Raw genomic sequence first — 18,574 nt, 5'->3', positions numbered from 1 at the left:
TTCTGAACATAAACAAGACCACTTTCACCCTGACCCAAGCAGCTTCAAGATAAGATACAATTAAGATAATCAGATAAGCTTGAAAAGACTTTTTGACCTGACAAATTCATCCCTTCAACTTCTCTGGTAGCTTCCCAGCCCAGAATTAAAACCATTTATTTAGCAGTGACTCTTGTTAGGATCAAAACAAGCCTATGATTCATAGCTAATCAGGGAAATTCATGAAGCAAATGGAAGAATGGATTTAAAATGCAGCAGAGTCTTTGCTGAATATAAATGTCCCACATATCTGATTAAACAGTACTATTGGCAGGCTGGTCATTTAAGCTTTCTAAGTTGCACCCTATTTTCCTTGAAGGTTTAAAATGTCTTAAAATAAACAAACAAGATTTTTTTTTTTTTTAATTAAATATCAGAAATAAGCCTAGGTCTTATGACACCCACCTGTTCAACTAAAATTATATGTAAAAAGATATGAATGGTCTTTTATTTTATGAATGCATTATCTCAGGTAAATTTAATACTGCACAAAACCAAAGGGATTGTGTTGTTTCTGAAGGCAAATATATCTGGACACACATACACATATAATTGAGTGCATGCTATTGCCATTCATTCATCCAGTCATGATTTTTATGAGTCTCAGATAAAAACCTATAGCTATTAACAACACAATACCTTTTAAATTTTATTTTTTAAGTGTTTTATTTTCCACAATATTGCCATAAACTAAGGCATACATATGTGGTATACACTTGAATTCACTTAGTGTAATAATGTAAACAAATACTAAATAATCTGAAAGTTGCAATGGGATATAACATTCCATGAAAAGGTTAGAAATGCAGCTTAATCTCAAAATAGCTGTTTGGAATAATCCCATATCTAATTTAAATAATTAGATCAGTCATAACATTGCCACATAATTTTGTATTTGTGATTAAGATACTAAGGAAGTGCTCTGTGCAATGCTCCTCCAGCAGGGAACGTGTCATGAAGAGGCTCCCACCAGTAATCCTCCAAAACCTTATTGCAAACGTAGTCTCTGAAATTAGGAGTACAAATAAGATTTTATTTCCTAAAAGGTTACTTACTACACTGCAGAACCCTTCAGTTTTGGATTTAAATCTCTCTTCTTTCTTCTACCAGGTATTTTTATTTTATTTAGTATTCACTAAATCACTAACTACATACGCTTTATAACATTATACCTCATGAATTTCCTATGTCATATCTATACTTGATTGTCTTTTAATTACTTGTAGGATTATGTTAAAACACAGTTTTCTTCACTGATGACTGAGAAAGCCTAGTCTCTGGATGAACTCCTCTGATGCAAAGCTTGCATCAAGGGGCAAAAATCAAATAAATTCAATGTTGAATTTCAAGTTTCTCAACATGAGAAGTTTTTGACACAAGAATATACATGCTATATAATTCTACCATTGCTATGAAATTCATAAGTTCAAAGGACTTTCAGTGTTGTCACTTAAATTTGGTGAAGAAATTAGATACCACTGTAAATATTTCATATAAAGACTTTTTTTTTCCCCCTTATACATCATACCAAACACACAGAGGTGACTAAATAATTTGAAATAGTTTCATTTTTGTTAAGAGGTATGGTTTCTAATACAAAGTATTATTAGGGACAGTTTGTTTTAAAATGACAGCTTTATTCAGATCTTTTGCTTTCTGATTTCCAGCCCTGGTGGAGTAAGTCCAAACATAAAATTGTTATGACATAATCCTATGCCTTATTTGAGTGAATTGCTCTAGCTACAAGTCTGCTTTGCTCATCACTTGATACAGCTGAGTGATTTTTGCTCTTGATACTCCCTTGTAAGAATTCCAGAAAAGAAGTGCCTTTTTTTTTTCCCTGATTTTCAGAAATATGTTTATAAGACACAGGCCACATGTATGCAATAAGATATCAAACTGTTGAAAACAGCTGTTGCTGGTACTTTTTTCTTTAGGTAATCTATTTGTCTCCCACTTCCATAAAAAGTTTTTTTTTTTCCCCCTTTCAAAGATATTGCTGCAGAATATACATATAAACAGTATGTTTATAACATGTCACATGGTAGGGCCTTAGCATATTGAAACAATATTCAGCACCGGAAGGGAAAACTCCATAGAGAAATGACTTGCTAGAATAAAAAACCAAGTGAAAGCCATATAGGTCTCTGGAAGACAATAATCAGTTACAGCATGCCCTGAGAGTTGACAGTGTTTGTAATAAAAAAATAAAATAAAATCAAGGCTAGACACAAGTGAAAGCAAGAATAAGAAAGGCTAAGTCAGTTTTAAATGTATTTCAAAAGTCCCTCAAAAGAAGTAAGAGTCCCTATGAAACCATGTTTAATATATGATATGGAAAAAATATCTAATTCTTCACAGATTTTTTTTTTCAACTTCAAGCAAAAAAAGAATTTTATCTTTGCAAAATAGAATTAAACAATCTCAAACAAAGCTGTCCTGCTTAATTGCTACCATCAATTTATATCAGGACTTGTGAAAAAAAAAAAAAACAACAAACATTCACAGAATGCACAAGAAAGTCTTAAAGGAACATGTGGATGTGCTTAAACTTTATGCTTGCTTCCTCTCTGGTTGTGTGCAGAGTTAGATATATGCTGAAGTATTTGTGAAATCAGATTCTAAAATTAGAAGCTTTAGCTGCACCTAACTAAATTCCTGTTCTGTACCTAGTCACTTAATAGCCTTCCAAATCACCATTTCACCTTTACATATGTTATAGAACTCAGTTTTTATATAAAAAAGACTCTGTCTAAAATGAAGAAAAAAAATCCTTAAGACTTTCTGAACCCCTAGTGGATTTCCCTCTTTTCTTACCTTTCTATAAACAAGGAAATTACTTTAACAAATTTATCTTTATCTGCATTTTACAATTAACATACCAAGATCCTCTTAAAATCACAAGTTAGGATGAGCATCTTGTTCAAGGATGTGACATGGCAGGTGTTAAATCTGACAACACTCCTTTTTCCCACAAGAAAATATTCATAAATGTTTCCTGCCCCAGTTGATTCATTTCAATTTCAGTTTCAAATAGATTTTGCTTCACACCTAAGGCTGTCAGATACATACTATGGTCTTGGGTTTAAATCTAAAATGCATCAAGGGAATGAAGGAGATAACACCTCTTTTATTACAGATTAGGGAAAACAAAACAAAAAAAAATATATCACTTTCAATATCAAAGTAGGGCACTGACTATCTGTGTAGGCTTCACTTTGTGCTTGAAAAGCTGAAGACCAACACATCAACTAAATATACCAAAGGTATGCCACTGCTCCCAAAATATCAAGTACATGCAAAAAAGCCAAGCCTTGACACACACAAAACAGTCAGAAAGAAATGAACCACTGTATGCAAAATGTCTCTTTCTTCTTTATCTCCCTGTCTCTGCAGCTCCACCCTGGATCTCTCATCTCCCTGCTGATCAGAGCATCAGAGCTATGCAGATTCCTGTGAGCATTCTCCACACTTATAGGATGTCTCCAAGCTTTTGTTTGTGTCCAAAAGTTCAGCAATGCTACGCTCAGCACCATGAAAATATTTTTTAAATCATATAATCTTGCTAAGACACAAGTGTTTTTGTGGAGACTGCCTTGGTCTAAATTAAAGAGGCTTACACATTGAGAATAAATAGATCTCAATAATGTTATGCTCTTTTTTTTTAATAAGGTTAAATAATAAAGTACTTTACATGCTTCCCAAATCTGGAGACCAGTAAGAAGTGTGATGTAAGAGGAAATCCTGCTCAACAGAAACAAAAAGAACAGATTTTAAAAAATCTTCTTATCCTGCACTGGATAATGGTAGGTCAGGAGGTAAAAAGGTGAACAAACCAAACCCCTCTAAGTGGCTTACTTGACCCACCGGAGAGACCAGCAATCAATGAAATGAAAAAAAGAAAGATAAGTAAAATCTGAAAAAAAAGAAAAGGAAGAGTGAGCATTTCTTTAAGTCCACAGGAGAAATAAAGGAACTAAGGGGGATAAAACATAATATAGCTTGTGGGAGTAAGAGAGGAGGTTTCTGGGTAAGGGCAATGCAAAGAGATTGCTTTTTTGATTTTGGAAAAAGGATCTTGTTTGTAAGATGGGGCCATGAAGATCCCATAGCTTTAGTAATTAGTGTTTTGATAATTAAGTTGCCACCAGTTGGTGAGGCAGATATTGTATGTGTATTGCATATATGTGATATGTGTATGTGAATTGTAGGGTTTGGTAAGAATCTAATATTATGAGGTTACATTATGTTACTGGAAAAGACTGTCTTTGTCCATTATTAACTATATACTATCAGTACATTAAGGATGTGCTGTATCCTCCTTGGAAACAAACAAACAAATGAATTAAAACACAACAAAACCCTAGATGATGCTTGCGGGAAAATGCCCATATTCCTGATTCGGTCACTCTTGGACTCAGTTACTGAAAAGCACCTCCCTTGGCAGGAACTCCAAGTGTGGTTCAACTCCCAGTACCTGTCCTTACATCCATGGACAAATGTTAAAATGTTAGCAATATCTAAGCAGTATTACGTAATCATTTAATGCTTTGGATTGTCTAAATAAAGAACATATTGTAAACTCTGACTCGGGGTCTTCTCCTGTTGACACAGAGCTAGGTGACCTCTGAAGTTGACATTTCTTCCAGTGTTAAGATGATCTCGCTAAGAACAGCCACATGTTTCTGTGATTACTGTGAACTTTGTTAATTTCAAACTTTGGCACTGATACAAAACTCCGTAAGGTTATTTATTGGCTTTGATTCTTCCAGAACCAAATGCAGAATTTTCATCTCTCTTTTTCACATGACACAATAAAATAACACAAAGTCAGGAAGTTAGACAAATAAAAAGAGAGGAAGAGAGAAGGAAAGAGGGGAGGAGAAGGGGAAGGATTGTAAGTGGGAGGGACTGAGAGTGAGCACGCATGCAAGAGTCGGAAAGCAAGAGAGCAAGAGCAAGCGTGAGTGTATGAGCAAGAGAGAGAAAGGAAGAGAGTGGAATGAAGTGAAACAGGGAGGGGGAGAGAGGGGAAGGCAGAAAAAAAAAAAAAAAAAAGGTCAGTGAGAAACACAGAGAGAAAGCAAAAATAGGAGAGAAATGAGAAAACAATTGTCTTTTGGCTGAACTCTGAAATATGACCAAGTGGCAAAGCTGGTGATATGGAATTCATGAAACAAACACCTGCTTATGCCATATGAAGCCCATTGACTCTTTTATTTCATTTTTTTGTTAGCAAGAACTTGTAGTAAGAGCAGACCGAAAGTGAGGGATGATTTTCACCATTCTTACTCCAAAGGACTATGGATTTAATGAAGACTTTCTTACTCCTGAAATAAACACATAAAAAATACTTAGTTCTAAAAAGGTCTCAGAGCTTCATGTAATTGGTCAAAGAGGAGCTCCACTGAGTGTTGTTGCAGCTGGAGAGCGCTGTGCACCGGGTACCTCACTGTGCACCCAGTACCTCACCTTTCCAACCCCCATTCCGTCCCCCTTACCAAAACAGTCAGCCCGCATGCCCACATGTCAGACCTTTCAGTTCACTGTTCAATGAACTGTTCAATTAGCTCAAAAATTAACTTCAATTTCTTCAAGTGAAAGTCATCCAGGACTCTGACACTCCCTTCCCTCCCCCCCCCCCACCCCACACACACACACCTTTATAGGGAATCAATATCCAACTAAGGTCTGTATAAAGCATAGTTTGGCACTTTTGGAAGAACACAATGACTGAAAGAAAGAGATGAAAGAAAGAAATGACTTTAAGGCTTTACCCATGGGAAAGCAGGTACACTGATATACTCCTGCCTCTGTCAGGCGTCTTCACCTACTCTGGGTAGAAGGAGGGTTTCAACCTTCTAAACAACCCCTGGGGGCCCCCATTAACATGATGAGACTAACACACTGCAATACACTTCAGCAGTTCTTCTGGATTAGATACACCAAAATATGGTATTAAATCTGTAGTACTTTCAGCAGGGCAATTTAATTAGAATTACCCATGGATAGTTTAAAACTGAATCTGCAGATCATTTATTACTGGCCTGTATTTACTGATGCAGCAACAAACCCATCTGGTTAGGGCTTATTCCTTAATTAGTTCATTTAACATTTTTGTCTAAAATGAAACCAACTACAACTGTATGTACTGCACAGGGCATAAATCACTCTCTCTATATTATATAATAAAACAACTTAATAGGGAGCACTTTTTTTTTTTGTTGTTGTTGAGGCCAAATTTTATATATTTCATTCATTGTGCCAGAAATGTCAGTGTGAAATTGTGACAACAGCTGGCTAAAAATGAATGATTATGACCTCTCCTCACAGTGATTACATGCTAAAAATTAATTGTCACCCCCAAACACTGTAGCAGTGAGTACTTAAAGCAGAGTGTAGGTGGGTGTGGGTGAGATGCATGTAAGAACAAATAGATTACAAGGCACACAAATCAATGCTTGTTATTGCTAAGTCATAAGAAATGGTTTCTAGCTAACAAATACTGAAAGAAAGAGGAGAAAGAGGAGAAAGAAAGAGGAGAAAGAAAAGAAAGATTTAATTACTAGTATTTTTGCTTTGTACTCTGGAGTAACTGAACTAAGATAAATTCTGAGACTGGTATCCATCTGTATGTTATATTAAGATGCTTGTACAGCCGTATCTTTCAAAGCACTGAGTTTACTTCACCAATCATTAAAAAAAAATATTGCAGTCCTTTTCTATGCCGTAAGTAATATAGTAGGTCTTGTTTCTTTTAATGTTACAGCATCTTTCTTCTTGATGCTACTTTTTGCCAGCATTTGCTACAGGAAATATTGATCTCTGTTTCTTCAAAATGAGTTTTTCTTGTACCTTCTCTTACTCAGCGGACACTACAGTTTGTATGTTTGATATTGCAGATTCTCTCTCTGGAGAAAGCTCTGTTCAGCCACTTCACAGTTTCTTTCAGCACAATTCTTTTCACACTTTAAATAGTATTGCACTGTGCCAATTGTGGAAAAAAAAAAAAAAAAGAAAAAAAAAGACTTGTTTTATTGTATATGTTTAGTTATACTCAAACCCATTAACTGACAGCCTGCAGGCTGATCAAGCATCACACAACCTATGACTTAGTCATACCCTTTCCCCAGAGGTTTACAGCATGGTAAGCTCACACAGGAGCTTCAGAGAAGCTTCCGTATTCGTGTGTTGGTCAAAAGCATATGAAACATTTTAATTTGCCAACTCACTGCTCACAAGGCAGTACAGTTAACATTGGAAAAAACAGACTTTCTGGTCACAATTCAACATGGTACATAAGCATATTCCTAACAAAAGTCTACAGATTTTTGTCTGTACTTTACACAGTTATATTTGCATGTCTTTAGGGACATGCTTCAATAACCCTTCATTTCTGGATTTAGATGTCCAACAGAGGTGAGTGGCTTCACTCACTTCACTTTTTGACAGATGGGAAAGCTCAGTAATGCTATCACTTTCCATAAGCTGAAACTGTGGCTTTTTGCTCATTACAGAAACTGCAAATAGAAAGTACTGTAAATAATACACAAGAATTTTTTTGTCTGACCACTGATGATAGTGGTTGGAAGTACATGTAATTCTGTGAACACCGGTAGGTGTTGGGCTGGGAAGAGAGCAATCTGCTTGCATTGCCATATTCTTTCAATCCACTGTCTTCATTTTCCAGTGCTTATGTGTTTATTTTCCTTTGCTCTTACCATTACACGAACCACTTTCCGACATGTAATTTAATTTCCAGAAATGCTTTGTCACCACATTTTCCATGACATAAGTTGGAATTTCTAGTCTCAGAATTCTTTCCCATTTATTTACTCTTCTTTAATCAAATTAATTAAAATGGCTTTAGGGAGTAGTTTTAGGTCCTCATTTTAAGAATGTAGTAGCAACATCTGTGGGATCTTTTTCCAGCAGGACAAAACAATAACAACTTTCAGTGCTCTCCTTTGAAGAGGGAAGTCTCACTGAAGTGATTCGTCCGGCTGTGCCTCCACTGGCAGCAGCACAATTCAGGATGTTCATGCATCTCGTTGATTTATTGCATTGGTTACTATTGGTTTTAAAACAAACAAACAAACAAACAAAAAGCAGAAAAACAACAGGTTGAATGATATTATCAGTTTGAAATCTAGACAGGTTTGGGTGGATTTATATATATATTTTTTTTGGATGTGTTTTTTTTTCCCCCCTTTTGAACAAACTGAAATAGTTTCAGATACCATACATATCCCTGCATTTAATGTCTGCTTTTTTAGTTTTATATACATTTTGTTTTCATCTCTAATCCTTAAATTTTGAAATGATTCCCTGTTTAATCCTTACTGTATTTTGCTGAGCTAAGTAGATGAAATCATGTCTTATATTCTATTTTTCATTAGGAAGCAAGTCTATTCAGGGCTACATAGAAGAAGAAAAAAAAAAAAAAAAAAGATCCATAACAAAGATCTTGAGAAGTAACAAACTCTAAACAATAACCTGCCCACTCTGTTATTGGTTAGTGTCTGATCTACAAATTTACTCTCTTCTCACTCCAAGACAGAAAGGAACTTAAATATTAACTCTTAAGGGGAAAACAAACAGAAAAATCCTGGCAAAAAAAAAAAAAAAAGTTACTTGTTTACAAAGAATTGGTATAACTGCAAAAAATGCCATGTAATAATGAAGTTATCATAATACATGTTCACACAATTGCATAAATTTATGATTCATAGATAAGAAACAGGTATGTGCCATCTGTTTCTGTAAATGCACGCTGCTATCCATACCTGTGAAGACCTTCCCTACAGTCAGTAATCAGACTGTTTAAGCAAGGTTAACAGTAAGGTTCTCACTTTTCCTGCTGGGACCATTCCCAAGGGTGGCTCAGTAGCCACAGCCCTGGCCATCTTGGGAAAACTGGCCCAGACTGCATCAGTCCATGGAGCTGCTCTGCCTCTGCTGCGGTACGGCAAAGCTGCCAGTCACCCCGCCTGCCTGGAGTGCCGGCTTGTGTCTACTTTATCTACAATCTCTTTGAGTATAAATGGATGTTTGCTGGGCTCTAAGACCACACAAATCACCTCAGGCGGAATAATAATTGTACTTGTAGCTGCAGCCAAGCTATTTCATGGACATGTTGGGTTGGCAGAAGAGCGAATCAATTTATAAAAGAGTGTGCAGCATTAGATAAAGCCCAAGCCCTGACGGCTTTATCTGATGGGTTCAGTTTGTTTTCTTAGAAGTGAGTTGCCCTGAGGCATTCTGCTGAGTTTTATCGAATAGTCACTTTATTTTAAGCAACAACAGAGGCTTAATAGGAAGGGGGAACTTGCTGAAAGGTCACCTGCAGCCAGGTATTATGAGCTGAGCAGATGCAAACTTTGCAACATGGAAATCTCCTTAGAAACAGAAAATAAGCATTTGTCTCCTACGATTTGTCTGATCCATGTGCTCACACTTAAAACACAGTTGCACTGCCTTAGCTATTTAAATATGATTTTCATATAATAAGCATGGAGAGTTAAAAACCATATCGTAATCAAAAAGAGAGAATAAATACGGGTGGAATTTAGTTTGTTCAACATAGTTCTTTTGTAATATAATATATTCTAAGATAATTTCCAGAACAGCAAATTAGACACGCAAATAAACCTCTATACATCTTGTAAGTATTATGATCTTACAAAGTAATTACCACTAGGTGCCAATTTTAGTTACTGCCAGCAAAACCATAATTAAACATTGGTAGCAAAAAGAATTCAGAAAGTGATGGAAATCTCAGAAGTTTTGTAGAGTATGTTCTCCATGTTTCGTTATACATGTAAAAGGTAAAAAGTTCAGGATTAAAGTGCGTGTATACGTTGCACATAATTAAACTAACCACAAAAGCAGAGATGCTTAGACCATTTAACCAATCCACAAATTACACAAGGAAAACTTGCAAAATGAACCACTGTGCATTCAAAGGCTCTTTCATTGCTGTTATTTTCAGTTACTTGTTTCATTACAGCGACAAATGTATGTAAGGTAAAATACCACATGGTATTAAAGGAAAGATACACTTCAAGAAAAAGACTATGATTTTTCCTGAATGCCTTCTAAGCACTGTTCACTCTATTACTTCCATAAATTAGTCAATAATAATAAGACATTTAAAAGTCTATATTTACAAGTTTTAAGTTAATAAACCCATCTGTCAAACTAGAAAAAAAAAAAAAAATAGTGCTCAACAAAACATCCTGTAAATTATAGGTGAAAACCCATGTTTTCAAATTTTCAAACGTTGAGCAATAGGGCTTGCATCTCAAATCCATATTCACAAACCTACATTAAAAACAAAACAAAACAAACAAAAAAAAAAACAACACATGTTGAGCGGTCTTTTTTTTATGCCTACAGAGGATACCTCTTATAAGGGAAGAAAAATGAATGAAATGTTTCACATTCCCACTTAAGCGTTTTAGATGCTAGGTGGATGCCAGTACCATACCTTTATACCCCCAAATATCAGTAAGCTTCAGATCTGAGCTTTGCAGGTCTCCAGGCATTATTCCTTGTATTGCAGAATTATGAGCTGTGCTGCCAGCACAGCCCTGCAGGATCAGTGCCACAGATTGCTGCAAGCAGCAGCACACAGCATTCTCAGTCTGAGACACTTCTGTCATTCATAACACGAGTCTGGAATATTTTGTTTTGTTTACTTGATGTCATTGTGAACTGGATTGTATACTTTGCAAACTGACAGATACCTTTTATTTTATTCATAGTCAACTGTACATTTATTTTCAGGCATATTAATGGAAATTCAAAGTATGAGGTTCAGTTTGAGTACTGTTCTCAATAACTTAAAGAGGATATGTTTTTTGTTTTTTTTTTTTTTGTCTTTTTTTGTACACTGTTTGCTTATTCAGGAACATTTATTTAAATACCCATTGAAGCTTCTTATTTTTAAAAACAAGCAAAAACCAAACCCTCTAGTTATCTGGGGAAGGGGATGAGGTGGGAAAATACATTCAAACCCTGAAAACTCAAAACCTGGCTTGGGAATACTTTTGATTTTTTTCCGCAATAAATATGTCAAAATCTTATGAATCATTTAGGATATGATTTTTGGCATCACCTCACTCTTACTGTTGCATATGTTGGTAATTCATTAGCTGCAAAACACTGCAGCACCTCTCCCTCTCCAAGACCTGCCAGCTACCTCCATCTGGCAGTGAGTCCTCTAGAGGGAGGGAATCTGTCGCTGCCCTGTCTGAGCAAGGCCTGCATTAAACAATCCCCACTATAAGCTTCTCCCCACTGCAATCTTATGATGCTCCTCTTTCCCATGACACAATTCTGTGCTTTGACACAACTGACGCATGACCACAATGCTGCCATTTGACTTGACACATAACTGAAAAAGGTGAAAGTGCTGGTACTCGAGGGATCTGTGGATGTGTGTGTGCTTGTGAATGCAGAGAGCAATGGTGCATGTGTTTCCACTAGTGACAGTCTGCCAGCCAACAAGGACAAAGGGAACTTTGCTGTCTGTATCAATGTTTAATCTGAGTCCTATATGTAGGTGCTGTTCCACAGCAGTCTGTGTGCCTGGCTGGCTGCATCAGGGTGTCTGGCTTATATGCTCAGCCTCACTGCTGCCCGTATCTGCAAAAATGAGAGCAGCAACCACATCCCTCATGGCAGAGACCCCAGGTTCCCAGGCAAGGCTGCAGCAGCTGGGCAGAGAAAATTCTGAGCTGGAGCAACTGCAGCAGGCAGACATACTCTTAACATCACTTAGCACAAGCCATGATCATGGTCCAGCGACAGCGTTTGAGAAATTCTCAGTTTGTTTATAGCCTCAATGGATTCAGTATAAATGTGCGTTGTAAAGCAAATATCCAGCATGACTGAGGTCATTGCATTTGTCTCAAAACATATTTGATTCATTAATTGCCTAGATCTAACTCCATAAGCTGACTACATGATGTATGTATTTAGATGACTAAGTGGTCTTGCTCATTTGCAGTAGAGCACTGGATTATATGATATGCCAGTGCACAAGACTGGAAACCCTGTGGCAGCTTCAACTGCTGAATAATTAACTCTTATTGAATTAAATATGAAAATGGTATGGGTTATGTAGAAATTCTTACACTATTAAATAATAGAGTCTCAAAAGCCATCAGGTTACTTAACCTCATAGCTAGAACTATTTTGTTTATTCCCCATTCTTAATATGCAGCACACTGCAGTATTTTGTACCAACAGCCACATAAAAACATCAGACATTGTCAAGTGGGAAGTGAAGGTTTTGACAGCAGGCTACTTGGGTTTTGTCAGCTGGGAGGCAGATGGGGATAGTGGGAAAGGCTTCTTAGCTCAGTGTCTAAAAATGAAGGCAGCAAAATAATTAATATGTATATTTAAGTAGTACAAGCTCATTTCTCAGGGAAAAAAAAATGTTTAAGCAAATGCATCTGCCCATACTTCTGAGCACTAGCAATAGCCTCCTGCTGCCTGTATTCTGAGGAACACGAAATAACATTATGATAACCCTCATCACAACCAAGAGGGCTAGAAAAACGTGGAATTAAAAAAAGGAGGAAAAGGGAAAGTACTTAAGTCTGAGGCTCCTATGCATAAGCTTATTTGCTACATATTTCAAAATGCCTTTCCTAGAAGAATGAACTCTGACCTGCCCTTTCTGCCTGAGCTCTGCTACAGAAGGATCTGCTCTGTCCATGTATCTGGCAGTTTTACCTGCAGTGGGAAGCCCTGTTTCTGTAAGCACCACAACACACAGTGAACAGAACTCACAAGACTCACAGAAAGCAAGTCACTACAAAACTTATCAGCTGAACTGGAATAGCTCCTAGCAATGTGGGCCCTGCATTCCCCCCCATCCCTTATACCTATTCTTGATTTTTTTTTTTCTTTTGCTATTTTACAGGATAAATTCAGCACCACACCTCCCCACATCTGCACCAACCAGGACCACAGGGGAGTCCACTGGAGAATCTTTTGTTAATGTTTACTGTTTGCCAGAAAATCTGTGATGAGATAAGAAATCATCTCTCATCACTGGTAATATTAAGGTGACTAATGCCAAAATATAATAAAAAATCTGAGATTTGATAATAGGACATTATTAATGGACAGCTTTAGTGATGCAGTTAGCAAATTTAGGAATTGTACAACAGCACTATTTCATTTGTCAGAAACATTTATGCAACATTTGCATTAGGACAGATATAAAACATCTGGGTAGAAACTCTTACAGGTAGGAGGTTAAAAATACTGCACAGAGCTTAAAGTGTGGCCCTTTATTAGAAGCTGAGTGCCATATCTTGAAATTATCAGCTTCTAACGCTCACCTCTGAACTCAACTCATAGAAGTATTTTAATAAAATAAACCAGACAAATAGACATATGCAGAGGGTGAGGAGAAAGAGTTTACCCCACTGCTAAGGTACACAAAATTACATCACATACAACAGAGAAGTATCAATCCCTGCTATAAATTGTTTTCAAGCACTTTGTATTTCTCTTCCAATTCACCTACCAATACTTCAGCTGCCAAGCCCAAGTTTTTTGCCACAACAGACAAATAAACAACTATTATAAACAACAAACACCAGAACAGTATATATTTGATGGAATGTTTTTCCTTATGGAAGACACCTTGTCGTTATACACAAACAAGTAACTAAGAAGACAAAATAGATGATATTCAAGTAATCTCTAAAGGGTTAATGTTATGCTTTAACAAAAAAAAAACAAACAAACAAACAAAAAAAAACGAACCCCATTGCCCTGCTACAATTTTTACAATTAAAAAACAGAAAACAACAAAAATGTTAGCAATAAAATCCAGTCAATTGAGGCTCTCTCTGTTTCATGTTGAGAATCTGCCAACTCATACAAAAAAATTTGCATTTCAAAATGAAACAAGAAATCCCTCTCTACCTGCTTGAAATTAAAAGAAATCCCAGTGGAGCTTGTGAAATATGCCCATTGTTTAATGACCTTCTAATACTAGTGAAAGAACATCCAAGAACATTGCAGAGAATTCTGGTCTAATCAGGTTAATGACGGAAGCCAAGGCCAGGACTACGGCAAGCTGTTCGTTAGCATTTGATATTTCTGGCAAATAAACTCACTGCTGTTCATCCATTAAGTTCACATCCAACAAATAGTAGCAACTGCTCCTGACAATCAGTACAGAATATTCTGCTCCCATATCAAATTCCACTGCTGTAAAGAAGTCATCATTGGCTTGAAAGAAGAAGTCAAGCTGCTTTCAATGGCTTCTGTTAAACCAGTTCAGCAGTAAAGCTCCAGCTGAACAGGGCAAAAAAAGTGTGATAAGAAGAATCTGGGGATATTTTATTCTTCACTGAGATTGAAGACAAAACAACAACAACAAAAAAAAAACACATTATTTTCTCAGCCTTCATACAGAGATGATGGTTCAGTGATCATGTTCTGAACATGACATTATTTTTCATAAGTACTGTTCAATCTACCATGTGCAAGATTTCACATTTCTGCCGGCCTTTAAGTCCCAGTTTTATGTCTCCCTTGCAATCAGTATGCACTGGTGAGCTAAATGGGCATAATCATGCTTTCTAGGGCTGATCACTGACCAGCTTTAAAAGGCCCAAAAGAGCTGTTTTCTCCATCTGGATCGTCAATTAAAGCTATCTCAGCAAACATGGTATATATGAACGCTCAATTTTGAGCCATTCACCTAGAGGTTATAGGGAAATGAAAGATCTGCCGAGGTCAGACTGAGATGTATATAAAACTGATGGCCTGTTTGGCCAGAAGTTATTATTTCCCTGTTCACTACGGGAGTTCTTGGGCTGCAGGCTGGCAGACCTTATTACAGTTTGGAGCTGCAAAATGCCTTAAACTCCTCCAGGCACTTAGTAGTGCCCTAATTCCCTTTGCAGCCAGGAGAGTCCTGAATGACATCCGTCACTGACAGCCTTCAGGAGCTGCTCAGGTAACTCCTGATTCCTAAGGCAGCGATGGACTCTTCCCCTTGTACAAGGAGGACAATGCAGAGAAGAAACTACTCTCTTAACTCCACCTGAGAATACCACTATGCCAGTACCCTTGGTTTCTCAGTATTGGCTGATGCATTGGGTTCAAAGAGTCAGAATAAATGGGGTTATATCAGACTGGTGGCCAGTCAATAGGGGAGTTCCCCAGGGCTCCGTTTTAGGGCCAGTTCTCTAATGCTTTTGTAAATGAACTGGATGTAGGACTCAAATGCATACTAAGTAAGTTTGCAGATGACACTACTTGGAAGGAATGATTCCCTTCATCCCTTCATAACTGAGAAGGAATTGATTCCCTTGAGGGTAGACAGGCCTTGCAGAGAGATCTTCACAGACTAGAGGGCTAGGCAATCACCAGTTTTAAGAGATTTAACAAGAGCAAGTTCCAGATCTTGCACCTGGCACATGGCAACCCTGGATATATATAAAAACTCTGTGTGTGTGTGGTGGGGGGGGGGGAGTGGCTGGAACAGCCTTACGGAAAGGAACCTGGGGGTTTGGTCAAGAGCAAGTTGAACATAAGTCAGTGGTGTGCCCTGTCAGCCAAAAGGACCAGCTGTACTCTGGGGTACATCAAGAACAGCATTGCTAGCCAGTCAAAGGAAGCAGTTGTCCTGCTGTGCTTTGGTGTAGCCTCACCTTGAGAACTATGTGCAGTTTTGGGTGCCACAATATAACAAAGACATAAAACTACTAAAGAGCATCCAAATGAGGGCTATGAAGATGGTGAAGGGTCTGGAAGACAAGACGTATGAGGACTGGCTGAGTTCCTTTGGTTTGCTCAGCCCAGAGCAGAGCAGGCCGAGGGGAGGCCTCATGGCATCCTGCAGCTCCCTCACCAGGACAGGGCCAGGCACTGAGCTCTGCTCCCTGGGGACGGCGACAGGACCCGAGGGAACAGCATGGAGCTGTGACAGGGGAGGGTCAGGCTGGGGGTTAGGGAAAGGTTCTGCGCTGAGAGGGTGGTCAAGCGTTAGAACAGGCTCTCCAGGCAAGTGATCATAACATCAAGCCCGCTGGAGTTCAAGAACTGTTTAGACAATGCTCTCAGGATCTGTTTTTTAGGTAGTCCTGTTTGGAGCCAGCAGTTGGACTTGGTGATCCTAGTGAGTCCCTTCCAACTCGGGATGTTCTATGATTCCATGTATGATACAAACCACATCTATGCTGCACAATGAAGCACTCAATTAGGTTCCCACACAATTAGAATCCCTTAGAGGGCTACACGGAAACTGCTTTGGAATCCAAGCCACTAACCTCTCCATGACAATAAACACTAGCTTGGATGACTGCTAAGTTAATTCCTTCTATTGGCACTCAAGACCTACCTAGCTCTTCTTGAGGAAGCAGAAAAACTATCACTCAGCTTTAAAATGCAAACATGGTGTGGGAGTCAGCTTGAGGTGCACACACACAAAACAACTGAAGTATAGCAGAAAGATCAAAAACTGCATGGAAACTTTCAATAGACAGATATCATACTTTGAGCATCGCCCACATTTACTGTCCATATAATATCCCTAAAATCTTGAAGTGTTTGGAGTTATCCAAGCTCCTCAGCTTTTAGTTAAGGAAAATAAAATGTTTGTAGTTCTTCACAAAGCACAAGCAGAATGCATCTATGCACTGGCACGGAAAGGGAAGCACAGCAAGACAGAAAGCAGAAACTGATGGCACTAGCGATGAACTCAGATGAGAGTAGGAAGGCACAAGATCACAAGGTGGTGCCATTTTAGAACAAGAGAAAAGAATCAAGACTGGATTGTAGATTAACTGGTTGCAGTAAATAAAAATAAGGTAAAAAACAAAAAACAGATGGAAGTAGCAACATACTTTGGTACATTCTAAAACATTCATTACAAGACCGCCTGCAGCAGAGGCTGAAACCTCATTACTCATTTGTACTTCTCTGCACCAAATGTGTGATATTTTCAGTTATGACTAGAGTATAGACTAGCTAAAGCTTGGACCAATGCCTGCTTTTGTTCTTTCAGAAGCACTTGAGCCGTCTTCAGGGTAAATAGATATGACTAAAATAAAACATACAATATAGAAATACTAAGAAGTAGCTTAACTAGCAAAGCCAGCACAAATGGGATCTAGAGAGAGAAAAACATTAAACAAGTAAGACATGAAAAGAGTCTGGTGGCAAACAGTTCGGATATGGTACACATTCATATCCAGTGGGCCAGTTAATGAAATGACCCATACAAGATAAACTGTTATCTAAAAGGAAAATCACTGCCTGACACCAGCTGAATCATTCCTCCTACTGTTTGCTGGAGGTTTAAGCTGTACCACAGCCTACACAGAGAATAAAGTTTTCTCTTACAGTGGTTGTTATGCATTAGCCCTGAAGAAAAGGGGAAATAGCAGGCCATATTGAGCTCTAATTGAAATTTCAGTATTAGGACAAATGTACTAAAATTTTTATAAAGCTTTCTTAATGCAACTCAGAGCACTCATTCAGTGAAGGCTGGCTACAAATCAGGGCTGATTCTTAGTTGCTAGTGGTGTTTCAGTATACTTCTCAAATACGTGCATGAGGAAAGGTTGCTGAATAGACACAGGCCAAAGGGAATCATCTGGCTCCCCATGGGACAGGTGAGAAACTAACAGCTGAAAAAAGAGCTCATCAGAGTAGGGCTTTTTAATCTTTCAAAAAGAAGTGGAAACACAGTTGCTGCTGGAAGAACCTGTCTCTTTAGTACAGTTACTCATGTTTTTACTGCTGATTTAGTGGGTTGAAGCAAGTTGCCATGAGGACACAAGTGCCAGAGCTGATACTGTGTGGGTCAATTTTAAAATCAGGAATGAGCCTAACTACCCCTTTCAGCAACAGTGAGTTGTTGAATCAGCTCACATTGGATCAAATATTGTCTAGCTGCATCTTAAACTTCACCATCCTTGCATGCTTCTGCATTCACCAGCTGTCAAAAGAGAGATCTGATAACAGAAGTCTAATACTACTTCAGCAAGAGCTGTCTCCACTGAAAATGAGCTCTCTCTTGGCTTTATGATTCAATGCATTCAGCTCTTTGATTGACTACTTTTAGGAGCAATTGTCCCAATGATTACTAGCTAGAACTTCCCCTAAGTCTCAGTGAGAAGTTAATTAGTTTCTGTCTAAAAAAATTAGTGTCATGCTATGTGAGACTCTTACCAACCCAATGCAGAGCCCAGTGAGTCATGTGAGAACAGGCATCGATTCTGCTGGCTTTGAAAAAGACACTGCAAATGACCCCAGGTTATCTGAGTCAATATTTTATTTTTCCAGATTTACAGCTGACCTTCTTTGCTGTTCTTTACTTTACGTGGAAAAAAAATATAGATTTTTACTTTCTTTCTCTCTTTTTGTATGTTAGTTGGGGTGTTTCATACAGCAAATCTAATAAGGTGTTTAGAAAATCAACTGGTGTATGAAAATATTAACAATCTGAGGAATACCTGATTGCTTGGTGATAGGAGAGCAAAACAAAAAG

The 18,574-nt window shown here is 37.9% G+C and overlaps 1 protein-coding gene across 16 annotated transcripts in view; it reads right to left on the bottom strand.

Annotated features, from left to right (window-relative positions):
• The window catches only part of LOC119717758 (uncharacterized), a 518,405-nt gene that overhangs the window by 122,315 nt on the left and 377,516 nt on the right, over window positions 1–18,574 (bottom strand). Inside the window, exon 3 of one of the 16 annotated variants that reach the window (XR_011811358.1) lies at window positions 7,324–8,110. The exons of the other annotated variants lie outside the window; for them this stretch is intronic. The gene's annotated coding sequence lies outside the window, so the exon portion shown is untranslated. Of the gene's footprint in view, window positions 1–7,323; window positions 8,111–18,574 lie in introns of those variants that run through there. 16 annotated transcript variants of the gene reach the window in all.

Source organism: Anas platyrhynchos, chromosome 9 (assembly GCF_047663525.1).
Source record: "Anas platyrhynchos isolate ZD024472 breed Pekin duck chromosome 9, IASCAAS_PekinDuck_T2T, whole genome shotgun sequence".
Lineage (NCBI taxonomy): Eukaryota > Metazoa > Chordata > Aves > Anseriformes > Anatidae > Anas > Anas platyrhynchos.
Note: the sequence above shows the minus strand (reverse complement) of the source record. Positions and strands in the feature narration are given on the sequence as shown.